Source organism: Acyrthosiphon pisum, chromosome X, assembly GCF_005508785.2.
Source record: "Acyrthosiphon pisum isolate AL4f chromosome X, pea_aphid_22Mar2018_4r6ur, whole genome shotgun sequence".
In the NCBI taxonomy this organism is placed as follows: Eukaryota; Metazoa; Arthropoda; class Insecta; order Hemiptera; family Aphididae; genus Acyrthosiphon; species Acyrthosiphon pisum.
This window is the reverse complement of record NC_042493.1, coordinates 81,468,003-81,476,578: the sequence shown is the minus strand read 5'-3', so window position 1 is coordinate 81,476,578 and position 8,576 is coordinate 81,468,003.

Below are 8,576 nucleotides of genomic sequence, written 5' to 3'. Positions count from 1 at the left end.
ATGGCACTAGAAGTAGACATCTTATTGCACTAAATGAAATCATATAAAACATAACACCGACAATTGGACATTATCCACAGACAATTCTAAGTCATATTAACTAAACCTAGAATCTGACACACACAAATCTCCCATAGTTTCCTTATGGCCAAGGAAGAACCCCCAATATGCACATTGTGCGGTGTCCAAGTCACCATCAGCCACATTCTCACTGAATGCCGAATATACCACAATACGCGAACAAGCCACAACCTGCCCAAAACACTAGCCGAAATACTAAACAATCACCTTCAATCCATAGCCACCATCATCCAATTCATCACAGCCGCCAATCTTCAAACCAAAATTTATTTAACACATAGAGTTAGTATACAATTTATTTTTTTCTCTGTAAGTCCAATGACCCATGTTGCCGAAGGTATAAGTATAATTAGTATAAATAATAATAAAAGAAATATATATTAAAAATAGGTGATAGGAAATAATATTTCAGCCTAAGTTTTTATTAAAATTATATTTTTTTTAAATTTCAAAATATTTTTATGCTAATTTAATTATAATTTTTATAGTTATTTTGTATTTCATTGTTGTTTTATTAATGATCTAGTTTCTACAAAAATAGGTAGGTAGTATAGGCTCATCAACTATTTTTATCAAAATTAAATTATAATTTAAATGCAATATACTAACAATAGAATAACGTATGAATGTAAAGGTAATAAAACAATGTAAACAAACTAGAATATTTGAACAGATTAAATTTTGTAACAATGTATACTACCTAAACGCGAAAATGATTTTCATCTAGTACCTACCCTCCCAGTTTGGTATATTCTACAGATTATTAGTTAAAATAAAATAATTCTATAATTAAGTGGCGTATTTTAAAAATAATAATAAGTATGATGGAAAAAAGGTCATTCAGTCATATTATTTTATGTTTTTGGACTATAATGACTACGATCGGATTCGAAACTCCCCTCCTCCTCCTCCTCCTCCCCCCCCCCCACCCCCCCAATAAACATACTGACAATCAATGGAGCCATTCAGCCAATTTAGATAAACGAACTATACAAATAATACATTGTGAGGAAGACTCCGTTGGTGGCCACAACTGACGTAAAATCGACAAGCACTGTGTGGTGGAGGGGCATAAAAAGAATAAAAATATAAATAAATAAGAACTAACAACAACAGTTGTCGTAACAGTATAGTAACACAAGTGTAAAAAATGTTATCTTTCAAATTTCGGCCTGACTGGATCGGTACATTGTATATTATACATCTAATGAGTTAATGAGGAGTAGTATAGTGACCGTTGTATATAGTAAGTACACCGAATAAACTCAACTTGAACGAAACCTCAATTCAAAGGCCACAACCGATGCGGAAAAAACGGGTCACCACTTAAAATCGGTTCAACGGTGCCCATCCACCAAATGGGGGGGGGGGGGATAATTAAAATAATAATTATTACTTCCTTGTGAATCAAAAGGCATATTCATGAACCAATGTCTTTCCAAACAATAGGGAAACGTTGTGATTTTTTTTTTAGATCCTGGTTTAAACGCGTATTCTTGTTAATGGTCAGTAATATAATATTATGTCAATATATATAGTAGTGATGATAAACAATTATGACCATGCACCTCGTGGGAATTTATTCTGCGGACATGATTGAATTAACCGTGGTAACGAGATATCAACAAATATAAAAGGTCAGCCTATTATATTGTACATACCTATAGTATGTTTTGCAAATGTAATATGCTTAGCTTTTTAAATATATTTCCTAAATGCTTATAAAAAGTTAGTTATTTCAAAACCAATTTTTCATATTTCCCATATTATTATATTCCATATTTTCCAAATTTTTCTTTTGTACATTGTTAGAATTCAATAGTAATTAATTATTATACAATTGTATTATGAAATGTTGTAAGTAATAATTAGACATTTGAATGTCTATAAAGAATCCAAATATGGGACACGCACATGCCTATCTGTTGCAGTATCAGGCAGGCCTTCCTAACGTTTGACAAATAACTATTGAAATCTATAAACGTAATTATAATGGAAAGCGATAATCAAAAATAATTAAATACCGCAAAACAAAATACATAAAATATCATTAAAAAAAGTATAATAACGTAAAACGTAATTTATAGAATGTAATTAAACGAAAAATAACACAAAACGAAATAATTTAAAATCCATCGATTTAAAAGTTCTATTGGTTTCCTAGAAATATTTATTTCATGCGATTAATTTTGGTCTTAGCAAACAATCTAAGAATTTATCTTATTATATTCCGTATCCGGATTAGTTATTATTAATACATTTAAAAGGTATTAACACTATTCTAAATAATGATAAACGCTAAACTTGTATAACGTTTTAATTCTAAATTACGATAAACACAAAACGTGAATAACGTTTTAATTGTAAATAACATTAAACAGAATTTTTTTTCAAATGCGATCCCTGGTATGAGATATAAATTACGTTACATATCTATAATTTTTTTTTTTTGAGTTGATCTATATTAATATAGTTTGTCATAAAATTTTTTGGATCGGCGATGATAATTAGAAAAACCTAAATATAGGTAGGTATAGTTGTAAAATGTAAAAGTGCTTTCAAGTGTATATTATTGTAATTTATGTAAATATTATTATAGTGAGCCAAAAGTATGCACTGCAAACGGTTTGTTTGACACCTTTTCTAGTGAATTTGTTAGTAGGTACATATTATTATGTTGAATCAATTTGCTCTGTAACATTTTCAGCATTCGTAAAGAAACAATAAATGAGACTGGCCAAGATCTGTGCACAGAAGTCCACGTGCCCGTTAAACATAATATTTATAAACAATACCTATAACGATACTATAATGTATAATACTCGACGATGAGCCTGCAGGCGTCAGTGGGTACGCCTCACGCGTCAACGCACATCATCGCCACTGAGCGGTCCGCCTGGCCGACGACTCGAATTTTCCGGTCGCACACGACGTGCACCCAATGGTGTGTCTTCTCATTTTCGTGGCGCCGTGGCATGTAAACGGTTGCTCGTGATGTTTATGCTATAAAATATGATAATATAATAACAGCGTACCTGCATAGTATATTATTATTATTATTTCATAGACGCGTATCATAGGCGGAGGCAGGCGCCTATATATTATACGATACGCGCCGTATCGTCACGGTCGTTAATTATTCGTTAGCCGGACGCCAACGCCGCCGCCGGTCGTGTCAAACCGCCGTCGGATGAGAGAGAGAGAAGAAAAAAAACCAACCGAGACGACAAAAACACCGCGTTTATTGTATACATTTATTTATATTATATTTTTTTGTTCATCTTAAATACCCTAATGATTATCGGTTCAGACGTGAGCGGAATAAAGTCTATTCCTCGCTCGCTGTTTATCCCCCCCCTCACTCCCTCTCTTACGTTCTTTATTTCTGTTCTATTTTTTTTTATTTTTCTCTCTATATACATATAAATATATAAAATATATGTAGACACCTAACGCAGTACTTAATATTACTAGGCATGTCGAATTTGAACTACCTGCCTACCGTTATTAAATACTGTTATGTTAATTTTATAGTTTTCCACTCTGCAGTTTTTAATTGGCCATTCATGACCATATTTAGGTATAGACATGGGATTTGTTTATCATTAAAATTAAAACACTTACAAAAAGAAACTTTCCTCAAAACTTAGAAGAGGTAGAGCTTAATATTAAATCATTTTTAATTGAGTTCATTCTAAATGGTCCAATTTTTGTTAAGCGTGTAGGTCTTAAACGGTACCAAAAACACACCATTATCAGTCCTCTAAAATCTTTTAACTAAAAGAAAAAAATTTTAAAGACCATGTAGGTAATTTCAAATTGTAAGTTTTTTGATAAGCATAGGTTTTTAGATTGTTTGTCACAATAACTAAATTAAAATGTATAAAAAAAAATATGAAAATTAAATTTAAAAAAAAAAGAAATAATAATACAGTTACTTCGCACAATTTTTTTAGTTCCTGATTATAATTACGCGTATATATTATTATCATTTGATCATGATAGTAACTGATAAAGGACGCATATTATTAACATTGATTGGTATTCACCTCAGAGGACATCTATTTTACCGTATTACACATCACGGGGAAATTACACAGTCGTTGTCAACCTATTTGCGGCGAATACAAAAATATTTACTATATCACATTTTAAAGGGAGATTTTACAATTTTTGTACACGAATTCGTGCATTACACAAAATATTTACTGTATTTTAATATTACAGGGATATTGCACACTCAAAATCGGTTTAGCCACTTACCTACTTGAAATTGTTTACCGTATAAGTAACATAATTTTTTTTTTTATCTTATGTTAACTCGATTTGTTTCACCAAATCTTATTATAAAACTGAAATAATTATTTTATGTAAATAGAACATAAATTATTAATTTAAAAAAAAAATGTTTAACGAATCATAAATTAATTCTAAATTATTTGTACACAAGTTTTCTTACTTTTCTTAAGATATACATATTCTACAATACGATCAAAAATGAATAAACAATAAGTAGTTACATCTATATTATATATATATATATACATTATTATTATATAATTATGTATATAGTGTTGAAGAGCGTTGGAAAGAAAAATAAGAAAACTTAATATGTAAAAATAATTTAGAATTAATTTATGACAGAAAAAAAAAATGTTTATTTAATAATTTGTGTTATTTACGTGAAATAGTTATTTCAATTTTATGTAACGTTTAATGAAAAAATTCAAGAGCTTACATAGGATAAAAAAAAATGATATGTATATGTAAATATACCTACCGTAAAAATTTTCGAGTTAGCGGTAAATCCGATTTTGAGTGTGCAATCTCTCTGTAATATTAAAATACAGTATACATATTTTGTGTAATGCACGAATTCGTGGACAAAAATTGTAAAATCTCACTATAAAATTGAATACAGTAAATATTTTTGTGTGAGGTGCAAACAGCTGTAGAAAACGACTGTGTAATCTACGCGTGATGTGTAATACGGTTAAATCGATGTTCTCTGAGCAGAACATTTCCACTTGGACATGGCATAATTACCATGGTAAAAAAAGCAATTCTGTGCAAGCACAGGTCATAGAAGTGAATATTCGGCTTTGTCATTCAATATAATAATATAAGTTATAACTGTTATAAAATTATATTTAGATTTTAGATTAAATAAAAAATGATAAGTAAACAATATTTTTAAATTGTTATTCAATACAATGACATCTTATTTTATAAAATGGAGAACAGCAGACTACAAGACTAGGTGTAGGTTCCCCAAACACAGGTTGTTAGACAGGTCCGAGTTCGAATCCGTCGTGCGCTCACCGGGTGGCTGGTCGTCTGTGCCGTATAGTTTAAAGGTAGATAAGTATCAGTGGTGGATTCAGGGGGGTTGAGCAAAGAGGGCATTTTCCCTCCTCTCAATCGCCATATTTTCCTTTTATTTTACATTGTGTTTAGCCAATCTTGTAGCAAAGTTTTAAATTTTTTGTACGTTTGCCCCACCCCTCCTCAAAAAAATATTATAAGCACTGGATCCACCACTGACCTAACTTAAATTTGAGTAGGTACTATATGAATTATTACTTCGATCTTTTCTTCTGTATTTAATTATAACATTTTCTACTTTTTAAGTATTCTTATATAGGTATTTAAATTATAAATAATTTCGACTAAACTTTTGGCATTTCTAAAATTATAATTTGACGCATGAGTATGTGACATTTATGTAGTGTTCATCTTGATTCTTACAGTCAGCATAATATTGTATTTTATAAAATTAAAACTATATTTGTGGTATGATACGAATCATATTATATATACCATCTTAATGTTTTGTGATGCAATCGAACATAATAAAATATATTTAAACATAACTAATTAAATAGTCAGTTACTTTTTCAGTCATATCTTATGTGATTTGACTTGTTCACAAAGCCACAATATGGATTCCAAATGAGACAAGACAATGAGAACCCACTAGCCAACGTTAAATCCACATAGTTAAACAAGACCTTAAGTCACTAGCATTTAAAAAACGGTTTTGAATAAGCCAGAAAGAAAAAAAAAACAAAGAATAGTAAAGTTAATGTGTACATGTTACTAATTACCATCTGCAGTGGTTATATTATAAGGATAATATTAATGTACCTAATAAATTAATATAATTTTATGGAATTTCACCATACTATTATTGTTTTCTTTGATATTTTCATTATTTTTACGACTATATATTGTCATTATAATTAGTCATTAACTTTATTTTGGAAGATAAATATTTTAAGTATATTTTTAATTTTCAGTATATATTAGAGTTTGTTAAGCTTGCCACGTGTATAGTACCTAAACATGCAGGCACTTTAATCTAATTTATCATATAGATATATATATTATTAAACCAAAAATTCATACTATTTTGAGTCCCATTTTGAATTATTCTACAGATTACTATCATATTCGCATATAAGGATAATTTAAAACTAGTGGGTGGTAAGTACTCAGGATTAAGCGGTAACGCTGAAAACTGTTCGACGATTAAACCACTGCACGTCGACGTCGTCGTCACTCGTCAGTATGAACAATACAATTTGTGACATAATCGATTCAGGTTGATTTAAATTATTAGTCATTGAACAAAAAGTCACGTAAAATATAACACTTAAACACTACCTATTTCAAGTTTAATCAAACCCCCGCCCGTTCCATGTCGTCTGCTCCGTCTTATCCAGCGCAACGCCGATGGACCCTCAACCACCACACGGACAGACAAGTGTAAATAAATTATCATAATCAATTTGCGAAAATTAATTTTCTCCAAACATCTATAAATTATTCGATTTCATTTCTGATCGCATCACACGCACATTATACACCCGTACCTACAGCTATTTATTTGCAACGCCGCGAAAACGCTCGCCCGCACACAGACCCATACGCGTGCGGTGCGTTTATGGCACATGATTTTTATTATTATTGTACAGGTATAGCCGTACAGGGTATGTATATATTATAATATATAATATATATATTATATAAATTTATAAAGAGGGAGACAGACTGAGTGAGGGAAACAGAGAAAGATATATACGTTTTCTGCTGTCAGACCCGCTCAGATCGTATCGCTGACCCGGTGTTGTTTTACACTTAAGTAGAGATATTATTATTCCGTTGCCGCGCGTATCCGGTTCACTCGCGAAATACGCTTTTGTGGTCTTTATATGTATGTATGTATGTATGTATGTATGTATGTATGTATGTATGTATGTATGTATGCGTATGTATGTGTGAATTAATATAATTTACGAGATGATTTATGCTTTATAGGTATTGTGTGTTCACGTGAATAATAATATAACAACGGATCATGAAATACAATTATATTATAACACCTACGTATAACACACGTAGACATATACAAACAGTATTGGAACATTAAATTATGAAGTTTTGAATTTTTCAGAAGTCACATTTACTTAAAAAAAATAAATATATATTAACTTATTTGTCATCCGCCACCGCCTTTGTTGGATAAGTACTTGACTTAACCTCCTCGATTTCACTGAGGATCGGAAAACTAAACTAATTCACATTGTGACATCGTTTCGACAAAAACACCACATAATTTCATGTCAAGTTATTGGCTAAAGTTTGCACAGCCGTAGGTACAGCTAGATTGATTTAACAAAACTTAGCAAAAATGTTTTCACTGTTTTGTGGTATTCAAATTTTCAGTATGAAACATTTAATTAACCAAATCTTTATGAATTTAGTTAAAAAAACCAACTTAAAACAATTATGAAAAAGTGACCATGTATTTTTGACATTTTATAATTTGTATATGGACAATTTATGAGGAACCTTGCATTATATTGCCAAGTTTACTATCAAAATGTATAGAAAAAGAAAAGAGGGTAAATTGATGTCGCTCTGCGATACAGTCGGTTATAAGTGAGTCAATTACGATGATATTAAATTTGAATTTAATTATATATATACAATATAGGTACACTGTATAAAATCAGTATATACGATAAACTATTCTGAGCAGACAAGGTTTGTCAGCTAAGGATATTTTATGTTACATTTATACAATTATTATTAATACAATAGTAGGTTAAGTTGAATTATTATTATATTTATATACAATAGTATACTTTAGACGTTTCAAGTACAAACGAATAATATATCACAAAACTAAAATCATTCTTCTTCATTTAAATATCTAATTTTAACCATATTTGAACTTAAAATAACTATAAAAAATAATGTGTTTATGTTTATTTTTAGAGTATTTGGTTACAGAATAAACTAATAACATGGAACCTTGTTTTAATTTTCAATCCTGAGCTATAAAAGTTGAAAGTTTTATAAATTTTGAACAACAAACACATCATTAAATACCTATGAAATTTGAAAAATGTTGTCAAAAATCAAACTTTAAATGTGTGATAAAATATGTTTTGTTAAATTCAACCAGTGGCGTACATAACGGGGGGGTT